This window comes from Vitis vinifera, chromosome 18 (genome assembly GCF_030704535.1).
Source record: "Vitis vinifera cultivar Pinot Noir 40024 chromosome 18, ASM3070453v1".
Taxonomy (NCBI): Eukaryota; Viridiplantae; Streptophyta; class Magnoliopsida; order Vitales; family Vitaceae; genus Vitis; species Vitis vinifera.
In genome coordinates, this window is record NC_081822.1 from 25570369 (window position 1) to 25585083 (window position 14715).

Genomic DNA, 14715 nt, shown 5'->3' on the forward strand with positions numbered 1-14715 from the left:
GGAGGAACTATAATGGCAAGGGTAGAACCTTCTGCTGAAGTATCATTAGACGAAATGGAAGACTTGGACTGAGCAAGTGGGAAAGTTGATTCATCAAAGACCACGTGAGGAGTAATATAGACTCTTCCAGTTGCATAATCAAGACATAAAAACCCCTTGTGATTCAAACTATAGCCAAGAAAAAGACATTGGACAGATCTGTACTGCAATTTATGAGTGTTGTATGGCCGAATGAAAGGATAACAGAGGCAACCAAATACACGAAGAGATTTATAATCAGGATGCCTTCTAAAAAGAGTGAAGTAAGGAGAGTCATACTCGAGAACTTTGCTTGGCATTCGATTGATAAGAAAAGTTGCTGTCTGAAAAGCGTAGTGTCAGTACTTCATTGGTAAGGAAGCATGAGATAACAAAGTCAACCCAGTTTCAACTACGTGTCTATGTTTCCGCTCAACTCTACCATTTTGAGTTGAGTTGTATGGACAGGAGAATCGATGGGCAATACCAACTGCTTGAAGAAAAGACATAAAGATCGAAATTCTCCACCATTATCAGACTGTAAGCACTTAATTTTAGTGTCAAACTGATTCTCCATTTGAAGCTTGAATCGCTTAAAGATGCGAAGGGCCTGATCCTTTGTTTGTAATGAATAAAACCAAGTATACCCGGAATAATCATCTACAAAAAGAATGAAATATTTCGCTCCAGATGTAGATTTAACTGAGGCAGGTCCCCAAATATCAGTATAAACAAGTTCTAAAGGTTTAGATGCACGAAATTTGAGAGCTGAGTGGGTAGTCTATGACTTTTAGCTAACTGACAATCAGAACAAACAATAGATTTATATTTCCCAGAAGCAAAATTACAAGTATTCATGACTTTTGAAACAATGTCAGAAGCAACATGGCCTAGTCTATTATGCCATAACTCTGCTTTATTTTCAACAGTACTAGAAAAATGGAAATGAAAAGCAGAAGCATTATTAATACTACTATAAGGTTTCTTGTTGCTGAACACAGGAAACTTGTAAAGCCCATTTTCAAGCTTGCCTTGAGTAAGAACCATTTTCGTATGTCGATCCTTCACAAAGAAAGCATTAGAATGAAACTCAATCAAGGCATTATTATCTGAGTAGAACTTAGCCACACTAATCAAATTAGCTGAGATAAAGGGAACATGAAACACCTTCTTGAGTTGAAAAGAATGTGTATGAGAATGAAGTTGTTTAGAGCCAATATTGGAGATGGAGAGATGCTTACCATTACCAATAGTGACTCTATCTGTTCCCGTGTATAGTGAAGTACTGGTGAGATTCCCCAAATTCTGAGTCAGATGGTGACTTGTTCCAGAATCCAAATACCAACTCTCATCTGCAGGACTATTAGAAGCAGAAGCAACCATAGTAGGTATATTGTTTTGATTCCCATTATTCAAAGAATGAGAAGTAGTAGTCTGACCACCTTGAAAAGAGATATCAAACCTGTGATAACAAATCTGAGCAGTGTGGCCAAACTTACCACACAATTGACATTGAGGTTTCTCACTTGGACTAGAATTTTGCCTTCCACCTTGTCCATTTCTACCTCCACGTCCACGACCTCTGTAGGTGTAATTATTGTTATTTAGAGTGTAGCCTTGTCCATGACCTCCATTAAACTTCCTTCCACCACCTCTGTTATTAGAGAAAGAGGCATAATTGGCAGACATTTGTTCAATCGAGCTTTGTTGCTCAAGAGGATGCTTAAAGGCTAATAGCATACTATGTATAGCTTCAAGAGAGATCTTATCATCTCTAATGTTGATAGCAGTAACAACAACATTGTAGTCGGATCCAAGACCTCCAAGAAGATTCATAACCTGATCTTGTTCTGAGATAAGTTCTCCAATAGCAGCTAGATTATCAGCAGCTCCTTTGATCTTCATTATGTAGTCTATCATCGACATTGATCCTTTCTTTGTGGATTGTAATTCGAGTCTGAGTTGCTTATCCTAGCTCTTGAAGAAGATGAAAAAATACTTTCCAAGGCATTCCAAGCAGAGTGAGAAGTATTATGGCCTATGATCTGTGCCATGATACCTGGTGTGAGCGACAAGTAGATCCAACTGAGGATTGTTCGATCTTGTCTCCTCCAAGCAACAAAAGCTGGATTGATCACTCTTGGACTCAGATCTTTCTCCGGACAGATAGAGGTTCCATCAATGAAATCCTCAAAGCCATTAGCAAAAACGACATTATCAATCTGAGATCTCCACAGGATGTAATTCGTCCGATCAAGTTTCACAGGCAGAGTGTGATTAAGCATCTGATAGGAAGGAATGGACGCCATTGTTGAGCTTTGTCTAGATCCAATCGAACCAGAGGAAGAAGAAGATTGTGTCGGAGTAGAGGCCATGTTTGGATCGAGAGAAAGAGAAGAAAAATTCAAACCTTGAATGTGAGCTCTGATACCAAGATAGAAAAGATGAAACTGAAACTCTGCTCTCTTTGTTAGAGAAGCAAGAGAGAGAAATTTAATATATATATTGTTCAAAAAACACAGTTGCAATAGATGGAGACAGGCTGTAATAACAGCTGGTAAAAAAATAACAAACCAATAACAATAAAGCTAACAACAAGTGGGCTTCATCTCGTGAGATCAGTAACTAACTCCTCTTTTCTTGGCTTATCACTTGCTAACTCTAACATGACTCTAAAATTCAGTCGCATATTCTATAATTTATGCTTGGAAGAGTACAATTTTTTAACTAGCAATATTAAACCTCAAGGTATTGCAGACAGCATATTAAAGATTTTTTACCAGAAAGTAAATCTGGTAACATCATAATGTTGTTTTGAAATAAATTCCACGATCATCTGAGCTTTTTTGAGATAAATATTAGCAAGTCTGCACAACTGCATGAAATTCTGATGGATGCTGGATTTCTTGATTCCCTGATTTTTGTATTTCCTCCCTTAAAACTAACATGAAAAATTATCTCAGGCAATGGTATATAACATACATCAGCCTAGAATAGTATGCATTCAGATTCTTTATCTCAGTCCCAATTTACTTCCCCAGAAGATTAACAGAGATAATATCCTATCTGCTCATTTGCTACTTAGATTGACCTTGAAAAGACCCTATCTTCTTAGTTGCTCTGTTGAATGAGTAAGATGGCAGCTTCACCATTTACTACTTCATATGTTACTTGCAATTGAAAAGTGAATGTATATGTGGCCCTTGGTATTGGCCTTAAGTAATAGAGATTGTTCATGAAGGTAGAGTAGATGCTACTTCTCATGTTTCCTTATATTTTGCATTTATTTGTTAAAGTTCCTGCGAAACCCAAGCGTTAATTCTTCTACAGATAAACCATGGTGGAGTTCTGGAAATGAGACTAACCCGTTTAATTCTGGTATGCTGCATATCAAGTGGAAGGTTGGAGCTTGTTCACATGTGGATGGCCCCATAGGATGTCAATCATTACTGTCATGAGCAATGCACATTAAGGTTGTGGTGACAATTTATTTTACTATGGTTGGTCAGTTGTTCAACACCTTTCTGTCTGATCCAAGCTTAATTGCTTTTGCACAACTTCGTTGTGACCCTTCTTGGAATGGTTTTCAAAACTCTTGTAACTTGTATGGTTTTTGTTAACAGCTTTTGAAGCTCCTTAGTTGTTTCATTGTTTTTTTCAAAGAAAATTTATTTCAAATATAATATGGAGTGTTAAGAGGACAAACCAAGCATCTTGTAATGAGAATGGCTAAGACCCCACTAGGCCATTACCTTAGCAAACCTGAATTGGTTTATAGCATCGTTTCTTCAACTATGTGCGCTCAATAAGCATATTTCTCTTGGTCAGATCAATTATAATGTCAACCATTACTGCAAAATTCTTATCATTCCTTTCTCATAAACCATATTATTCTAAATTCTAACAGGAAAAACAATAGGGGATGCTTTTCTTTTGTCATAGCCATTGCCCGTTGTTCTCTCTAAGAGGATTTCCTTTTTTTCTTTTTTATTTTTTTCTTTTTTATCTATCTGCAGTAATTAATCATCAAATACACTTGCAGATCTGATGTTGGTTTCCATACAGTTTGCTTGCAAGTATCAGTTGAGTGTGTGAGCAAGGACATACCAGATCTTTTACAGGTAATGTTGTAACTTAAGAGAAGCTAGCTTCCTTGCTGCTGCCTAATTAATAGAAATTTCAGTGCAATGTACCCTATGAATGAAATTAGTACACTCCATAATGATTAGATTAGCAATAGTAGTATCTTCACCATTTATTAGTGTGCATAAAAGGTCAATCCAAAGCTTATTAATGATGCAAAAGTTTAGATATCCTTGTTAAATGGTTTCTTGTGGTTTTTGAAAATTTAGAAGAGAGATTGCTCTGAATATATTTTTTTTTAATAGGTAAATTTTTTGTCCCCATTAGGACTTGAACCTAGAACCTCCCACAAACCCTCCCATCCCTTTATCACTTGAGTCGGACCTCAAGGACAAGATTGCTTTGAATTTCTAGTTTTTTAATCCTCTGTTTGGTTGTTGGGAAATTTGAGGAAATTACTACAAGAAATTAGGGTTATATTGACATGCTATTAATAGGGGTTGGAAAAGGCCACAAGTAAATATGATATATAGGTCCCAGGAAAGTATATAAGTGCAATCATTAGATGGACCGCATCTAATGATAAGAATTTTGTGCTCATATAGCTGCAATAGTTTATCAACTGCTACCATAGACATCCTATAAACGTAATTTTGTTTAGCTCGTAGATACCACATAGACTCATTACAGAGTTGGCCTAAAACCTACTCTTACTACCCTAATAGATGAACAACGTGTGAGATTCAAAGCCCTTTCGATAGCTTAGAATGTTGCTTAGGATCTGGAGATTGCAATTCAGCCATCACACATTCTTGTCGTGCAAAGATGAATATAGGGTTTTTCCATAGTCAAGAAGGTTAAGTCAGAGTGGCATGCCCAACTGTAGCTTGATCTCACTGATATTTATATCAGGTTTGTGGTGGTTTTTTGAACTGGTTTGGATGATTTCATTGAGTAAATTCATGGTTATGGTTTTGAAATTGCTACAGTTGAATTTGGAAATTTTTTAATTTTTATTTAAAATTATTCGGCCAAAGCAAAATAATTTCTAAAATTAGATTCTTGAATAATCTTATCAGTTTTTATTTATAGATATAAAATTTGGAATTTGGCTAGATATTATCAATTAGCCATGGTTCTGCTACCAGTTTACTCCCAATCTCGGTATGGTACATCATGTTTGCTTATCTTTGTTGTTTTTTGCATTCTTCCGTTGCCAACATACTATTTGAGAGGTTTTGGCTTCTTTGGTAGAGTGCCACAAGAACTTATAATCTATAGTCATGCAATTTTAATGTATTGTGAGAACATAAATCAGAATGCATGTTAGTATCAAAATGGGTAAAATTTCATTTTATGATATTTTACATATTTGAATTGGTGTGAACAAATGACTCCCTTGTTTATATATAATCTGAAATCATTTTCTGAAATTTTCATTTTCAGATACATTTTAAGTTAGTATATATATATTATGCATGAAATTTAAGTGATTTCTTCATCTCCCTTATTATAGTTACCATGTATCAGTTATGTTGGAAAGTTCTCTAATATAATATTTTAACAATTCAACATTTATTTATTCAATATTATTCTATCAGCTTTGTAAGTTGTCGAGTAATATTTGTGTACAATTTGGTAATATGGAAAATGTGGTTCACTAACACCATATAAAATTATGCTTTAGGGATCTAATGGTCTTCGCTATACAGCTGTAGGGATAGGCAAAAACCATGTCGTCCAGGAGGAGGGATGAGGGTAGAGGAAGGGATAAAGAGAGGTGTTGTGGTAGGAATGGTGATGGGGATGGGATTAATGCTAATGGATATACTCAAAGTAAGTTGGGTTGTCTCACCTCAAACCATATTTTATAAAACCTAGAAAAGTTTTAAGTCATAATGAACTTCCTTACCTAGTGTAATGCTTCACCAAATAATTTTAGTTTTCCATTTCTTTACTTAGGTTACATTTAAATTACAACTTGACACAAAGAAAAGAGCAAAAAAAAAAAAAAAAAACTATATTTTTTCAACTTTCTTATGGTTTGTTAAACTATCAAACAACATCCAAGAAAACAATTGTCTGACTTTTAAGTTGCTATGATGTCTTATTATGAAAAAATCTAAGTATCCTTTGATTAGCTTTTTGTTACACCGGTATTCAACCCATTTTAAAGCAAGACTATGAGGACAAGTTGTCCCCCTTTTGAAGACACATGTAATATGCCAATTTTTGGTTTTGGTTTGTTTTTGAGTGAAATTATCACAACAATTAGAAGATAATTTCAAATGTTTTGATGACTATTTCCAATTACAACTCTTTGCTCAAGGTTTAATTTTGAAATCTGTTTGAAAAATCAATTTCACACTTCAATTTCAGGTTTTACTTTGATTTTTAATTGATCATAGTCCTTAGCACTCAAAATAAAAAGTGAATTTACTAAAAAAGAACTAGTGAACATGAATAGCAGTTTGGTGGTCTCCACAAGGATTTACTTATCTAATTCCTAGATTTATATATAAATGATCTATATTACACTACAAGAAATGTAAGATATAATGACTTAGTTTTAATTGGGCAAAATCCACAACCAAAGCAACATTATTGCTAGGGGAAGGAATAGCTATTGCTATAAAAGGTCTTATAACTGAGGAAACAAATAGGTTGTTGCTATAAGAGCTCTTATAGTTAGGAAAAGAAATGAACTGTTATTATAAATGGCTCAATAGAGCTACTATATAACCACTACCTCTACCGCTCACTTCGGACTACCAAAAACCCACTAAGAGCCACTTCCTTACTTCAAACTGTTGAGAACCCACTGGTGAGAATCTTCAAATGACTTGTGATTTTGTTTTCTTACTAATTGTTTGACATTTTTCTTCTATTCACTCTTCTCAACCCTCAATGTTGAGAGACGTTGCTAGTGATGACCATTGAACTCTTCTTCCAAAGGCATAAAACCTTAGGAGCTGAGTCAGCAACTAGATTGCTGATGAACAACCAACTTGCTCACCGAACTCCTTGCCATACTCTAATCAGAATTGCATGTCAGAGACTAATGATAAATAATCCTAGGAAGTGAGTCTCTTTCCCCAAATTTTTAATCTCCAAATAAATGAAATTTGATTGTGTTTATTTTCCTTTTTGGCCTTTGTTTGGCTTATTTGAGTGAAAAAATGAAATTTGATTTTCTATACGGAGCAAAAGTTATTTTTTACGCTCAACTTCGATTCACTGTCAAGAGCTGCTCAGATATAGAGATTACTGCTAATCTAGTAGCCTCACCTTCTAACTGGCACTAAAGATTTCTATTTACTTCAAATCACTTCTTGCACTTTCCTGGGTGAATATCGGATTTCTAGTTTCTGGAAATCAAAGTAATGGATAGTTGATGTTGGTTGAGGCATTCAGTTCGTATTGTGTTTGTTTCCTAGTGATAGAATGGTAATGAAGATTCATTCTAATCTTGGTTACACTTTAATAAGTTGAACTGCAATGAGCCTTTCATTCCAATTTTACGTTAATTTAATTCATTATTTTTATTTCATCAACATCTCTAAGTTTTTCTCATTCCACCTCTAAATAATGTTTTCAATTTTATTAATTTCATATTTTCTGTTTCTTACTTTATAAAATTGTTTTCTTCTTTGATTGCTAAGAAAATCAGGGAAAAGAAGATAAATAGTTGTGTCCTTTGCAACTGCAACGACATTAAATAACAATCATTCCAATAATGCAAGCTTTCTTCAGAAAACCAAGGTGGAAAGAAAAATCTTGGAAAAGAAAGGGAAAAATGATCAAATTAAAAAAAACTTAAATCTCAAAATCAGTGCTTACTAGAGGCTGCTTTACAAAGGCTTTTAACATCATCAAACACCAACTAATACCTACTTGGCAGCCAACACACTAGTCTCTCTATTATGCCTTTATTTGCTTTCTCACTAGGGGAAAAAAAACACATACCTTTTATCAGGTTGAAGATAATCATGATGAGGGCCCACGTGGATATCAATCAATGAAAGATTATTATCATTTCATTTGAGGAATGAACAAGCAATTTTTTCAAAAGCATTTCAAATCCTCCAAGATAGGTAACATTGTACACACTTGTACAGTTAGCAAATTTGCATTGTACACTTAGTGTAAATGCTTTGTATAGTCACGAAATCCCACATAGGCACAACCGAACGAGTGCATATGAGTGGGTAACCAATGTTTCCATTACCATGGATTAGGGAAAATGACAAAAAAGTTTACCCTAATTTCAGTTCATATTCATCATTACTAGAGAAGCTAATAGAATGAATTAACATGGTAGACATCAATTAAAATGCATGCAATGAGGGTGTTATCAAGCACTATGTCTGAGGAATGTTCCCCATGATTGGAAAAAATAAGACAGACACCCTTGTACACCCTTGTACATTTAGGACATTGGTCTTGTACACTTGGTGTAAATGCCTTGTACAGTTGCAGAAATTTGACCTACCTACAACCGAACTACTACATATGGGCGAGTTAACCACATTCCAATGTCATGGCTCAGTTAAAAGGGGCAAAATGACACCCAATTTAGTTTCCTATTCATCATTAGTGCGCTATCTCATCCAATGAATGTGTACGAAGGGAAATGAGGAATGTCCCCCTTAAAAAAAATAAATGAGCAAGCAATTTTTTCAAAAGCATTTCAAATCCTTCAAGATAGGTAGCCTTGTACACACTTGTACAGATAGCACATTTGTTTTGTACACTTAGTGTAAATGCCTTGTCCAGTCACCAAATCCCTAATAAGTACATATTTTCAAGTGAATATGGGTGGGTAACCAATGTTTCCATTACCATGGACTAAGGAAAATGACAAAAAAGTTTACCCTAATTTCGATTCATATTCATCATTACTAGGGAAGCTAATAGAATGAATTAACATGGTAGACATCAAATAAAATGCATGCAATGAGTGTGTTATCAAGCAATATGTGTGAGGAATGTTCCCCATGATTGGAAAAAGTAAGATAGACACCCTTGTACACCCTTGTACTTTTAGCACATTGGTCTTGTATACTTAGTGTAAATGTCTTGTATAGTTACAAAAATTCGACCTTGATACAACAAAATTAGTGCATATGGTCGGGTTAACCACGTTCCAATGTCATGGCTCACTGAAAAGGGGAAAATGACACCTAATTTAGGTTCCTATTCATAATAAGCGCGTTATCTCATCCAATGAATGTGTAGAAATGGAAATGAGGAATGTCCCCCTTAGAAAAAATAAATGAGTAAGCAATTTTTTCAAAAGCATTTGAAATCCTTCAACATAGTTAGCATTTTACACAGTTGTACAGTTATCACATTTGCATTGTACACTTGGTGTAAATGCCTTGTACAGTTACGACATCTCACATAAGCACAACCGAACGAGTGCATATGGGTGGGTAACCAATGTTTCTATTCTCATGGATTAGGGAAAATGAACAAAAACTTTACCCTAATTTCGGTTCATATTCATCATTACTAGGGAAGCTAATAGAAGAAATTAACATAGTAGACATCAAATAAAATACATGCAATGAGTGTGTTGTCAAGCAATATGTGTGAGGAATATCCCCCACGATTGGAAATAGTAAGATAGGAAGTTCTTCAAAATCACTTGAAATCCCCTAAGATAGACACTCTTGTACATCCTTGTACATTTAGTACATTGACCTTGTACACTTGGTGTAACTGCCTCGTGCAGTTGCAGAAATTCGACCTAGCTAGAACAGAACTAGTGCATATGGGCGGGTTAACCACATTCCAATGTCATGACTTAGTTAAAAGGGAGAAAATGAAACCCAATTTAGGTTCCTAGTCATCATAAGTGCGCTTTCTCATCCAATGAATGTGTACGAAGGGAAATGAGGAATGACTATGAGGAATGTCCCCCTTAGAAAAAATAAATGAGCAAGCAATTTATTCAAAACCATTTGAAATCCTTCAACATAGGTAGCATTGTACACACTTGTACAGTTAGCACATTTGCATTGTACACTTAGTGTAAATGTCTTATACAATGGCAAAAAATTGACATACCTACAACTAAAAGCGTGCATATGGGTGAGCTACCATGTTCCAATGTGATGCTTAAGGGAAAAGAGGGAAGTGAAACCTAATATAGGTTCCTATTCATCATTACTGTGGTTGGTCATCCAATGAACATGTATGAAACAATAAAATTGAACGGGATGAGTGCGTGATCAAGGAATGTGTGTGAGAGAATGTTTCTCATCCTTTCAAAATGGAAATGATTTTAAAATAATTGCAAATACTTCAACATAGGTACTTTTGTACAACCTTGTACATTAAGCACATGTACCTTGTACACTTAGTGTAAATGTCTTATACACAAACAGAAATTCCATACAAAAATTAAATCAGTTGGGACCAAAACATAATTCTCCCAAAAAAATATGCTTCCTAAAGGGGTCTATAGTATGATATATAAAATAACTAATGATATATATAGATATATTTTAATATCTAAGTACCATATTAAAAACATGAAAAAATCATTTTTTAAATATCAATGGTTTTTTACATTTTCACAATCAGTTAAATGAGATTTAATAATAAGATAATATAAATTAATTAGTCTATTAAAATTTTACTTTTTTGTAATCAAGCATGTGTTTAAAATGATGATCTTTATTTAAAATATAAAACAAATAATGATATATGTATATACATTTCTATGTTTAAAAATGTTAACAATTTTATATCTCGGTTTTTATTTTTAATAAAGAAATTGATAAAAATTATTATGATATTTTTATATTTTTAATAATATATTAAATAGAATATGAAAAATAAAATAATTAAAATTAATTTAATTTAAGTTAAAATTTAGGAGGAAGGAATAAACTATATATGAAATTGCCCAATTGGTTTGCTTTTATATGGGATATTGGGTTGAATTCCTCCAAGAGGAAAGGAGCCATGGCAACAATATCGAAATTTGTGAAAGGAATACCAAAAAATTGAAATTTTAATTTAAGGTTTTGACTGTGAGGAAAATAAATCAAAAAAAGTTAAATTAAATATGACTCTAAACTTCAATCTACCAATATTTACTAGAGAGTTTTGAATTTGATGATAATAGTAAAGGAGGCAAACTTACAACACCATTTTAATATCATTATCCTAATCATGGTAGAAAGACGAATATTAAGGGTAAAAAAACCTTTTTTTTTTTAATAATTATTAATTTCATCTAAACGTTGTAGGTCCTAATTCATAAATTTCATTTGTGGTATTTATTTTTAAATAATTTAATAATAAAAAGAAACTTTATAGATAATAAATATGAATAAGATATTTTTCTTTTCATTTGTTTTATGATATATGCACACATTTTTAGTTTAATTTATTAAAAGGCAGAAATGTAAAAACAACAACGTTGAACTATTCTCATTCTCAAATTTTATTTTTTTAATATTTTTTATTATGAGAATTGTGATATAAATATCTTCATCTTACTACTTAAGAAATTGATTAAGCTACCGTCTTATTTATATTTATATTCAAAATAATTTATAATAAAATGATATTAATAATATGATTAAGAATTTGTAATACCAACAAAAAAAATAATGATACTATGGAAAACTCTCTTACTAAAAAGCAATGAAACCTATCTATAATATAACTCAAAATAAAGAAGAATTTTTCACCAAGCCCCATAAAAAATGTACTAAAAAAAGCCTAAGAAATGGGTCATCTATGTTGGTCAACAAATGATTTTTTTTTTTTGTTGATAAAATCTTGTTTTTTTATCCATTAAAGATATTAAAAAAAAATTAAGATGATAAATATTCAACTCAACTCTTATTTTTTATTTTTAGTGAAAAAATGATTCAAACATTATCTTCAACCTTGCCGATCATAATGGTAGATTCTACTATTGAATAAAAGGAATAAAAAGAAAAAAAAAAGTTGTTTAATATGCAAATGCTAGGAAATAAGGGTAGATTCTACCATTGTGAATAGAATGCAACTTGGTGAGACAAAGTTCCTTTTGAATTTTGTGGTGGGTGGGTTGTAACGACCTGCACCCAACCATGTAGATATTGTCCGCTTTGGGCCCAAAGAGGTCCTCATGGCTTTAAAATGCGTCTACAGAGTTAAGAGAAGTCCATACTTATATAGCGTCAGGAACATTCTCCCCTATCCGATGTGGGACATCACAAATACCTCCCCATGCAGACACAACGTCCTCGTTGTGTCCCATGGGATTACGGGGTCAAACAGACAAACACCCCTTACGGAGCCAAACAAACCCTCACACTAGGGTCGGGGATCGGCTCTGATACCATTTGTAACGACCTGCTCCCAACCGTGTAGATATTGTCTACTTTGGACCTAAAGGGCCCTCACGACTTTAAAACGCGTCTACTTGATTAAGAGAAACCTCTACATATATAGCGCCAGGAACATTCTCCCATATATGATGCGGGACATCACAAACACCCCCCCATGTAAACACAACGTCCTCGTTGTGTTCCATGGGATTGTGGGGTCAAACAGACAAACACCCCTTACGGAGCCAAACAAACCCCCACACCGGGGTCGGGGATCGGCTCTAATACCATTTGTAACGACCCGCACCCAACAATGTAGATATTATCCGCTTTGGGCCCAAAGGGGTCCTCACGGCTTTAAAACGCGTCTATAGAGTTAAGAGAAGTCCATACCCCCCTTTTAAAGCTAGTCTCCTCCCCATGCATTACCATCTGACAATTGTGAATGAATGATTCTTGTCACATATATGACCATTTAACTGACAAATCACATACATATGCATTCAAACTCCCAAAAAAAAGAAAAAGAATCACATGCTTGCATACGTCGGCAGAACCCATGTTTGCTTTTCACAAGTGAATCCAACCCATAAAAAAAACACCTTAGTAATTTCCTTCCTACCAATCAAAATTAAAACAATCACAAGAAGCTTCAACTTTTCATATCATTGGGTGAAATCCTTTTCTCCAATGCTCTCGACCTGCATTCCACCTGTACTATTTGGCCTGAACTGTTTAAGCAAATTCCCAATTGTTCTCAATTTGCCACTTTGTTCTCAATTGTTCCAACCACTCAACTCTTGGACGATATTAAAATAGAAAAATGTAAATTTTAGAATATTCATAAAATTAATTTTCAACCCAATTTCGATCAAAAAAATATTATCTAACTTACAACATTTTGCAAGTTTATTTTGTGGATAAATTTAGTGCCGAATGATATAATTTATCTTGCAAATTCAAAGATATTTCTACTATAAACTAACTTTTGTCCATAAATATATGATATTAATTAGGTCAATTTGAGTTGTTTGGTATGCAAATGTTAGGAAACAAATGTGGTTTTGAATTTTGTGGTGGGTGGATCCCTTTTTACATCCATTTAAAAGCCACACACCTCCCTTTTATTATTATGAATAAATGACTCTTGGTACATCTCATAAAAGGATGAATATGTAATTTTAAATAAAAATTCGTTATATAAATAAATAATAAACATTGTTTTAGTTTAAATATTTTTTTGCTAAACTGGCATATGGTATACCTCAAGCCACATAGATGACCAAACAAAACTTAGTGATATGATTCAATTTTTTTAGAGACATACTTTACTCTTTCAAACAAATGCACAATTAAGAAAACATTACAAATTAATTAATCAATATGTAATTTGTATAGAAATTATGGAAGGATATTATAAAATGTCATACGCTTATAAGCACCCAAAGATGGATGCTCTTTAAACATATCAAGTATTGATTGAGTGATTTAATATACTCAAATAAAATAAAATCAATAATGCTTTTATTTTTGAAAAACTTGAATAAAATAAAATTTATAATGGCTTTAATATTTTGAAAGTTTTGTAAGTTCATACGATATAATTGAATTTTGGAAAATTTTAATATGATATCTTTTCAAATTTACGAAATTTGCATAAGATGGAAATTTAAAATTTAAAATATTAAGAATTATTGTAAGATGGAAATTTCAGTTTTGGGTGTAACGTTACCATGTCCAAAGATCCAGACAGTTGTATAAAAACTAAAGAAGGATATTAAAGAATACCCGGATGAGGAAAATAAAAATTAAAAATCACATTCTTATTTATGCATAGAGAGACGAAATTAATGTTGGCTTCGGGCGTGTGAATCCGGCCATTGTAGCGACAGAGACGACAATGGATGGGTTTGGGACGGCCCCCCTCGTCCTAACCCCGCTCTTTTTAACATTTTTTTTAAAAATTAAATTGGTTTTCTGGAAATATTTTTTTTAAAATTTAATTACATTAAAAAAGATATATTTTATAAATAATTAAAATGTTATACTTTTTTTTATAACTTACTTTATTGAAAAATATTTTTATTATTATTAATATTATTATATATTAATCAAAGAAGACAAAATAACATTCAAACCTGTGCCAAATTAAAAAAAAAAAACTCAAATATACCCTTATTCGATTTGTTTAAATTTGAAACCTGTCCTATTAGAGGCATGACGGACATCCCAAAAAGTCCATCCCATTTTCATCCATAGGCCAGCACACATTTCAGCC

The 14715-nt window shown here is 33.2% G+C and overlaps 1 long non-coding RNA gene across 1 annotated transcript; it reads left to right on the forward strand.

The window, feature by feature from the left end:
* Positions 1–2848: 2848 nt before the first annotated feature.
* On the forward strand, positions 2849–3666 carry LOC132253233 (uncharacterized). The gene is made up of 2 exons (XR_009465054.1): positions 2849–3259; positions 3349–3666. It is a non-coding gene; the product is annotated as an uncharacterized LOC132253233 (long non-coding RNA).
* The last annotated feature ends 11049 nt before the right edge of the window (positions 3667–14715 follow it).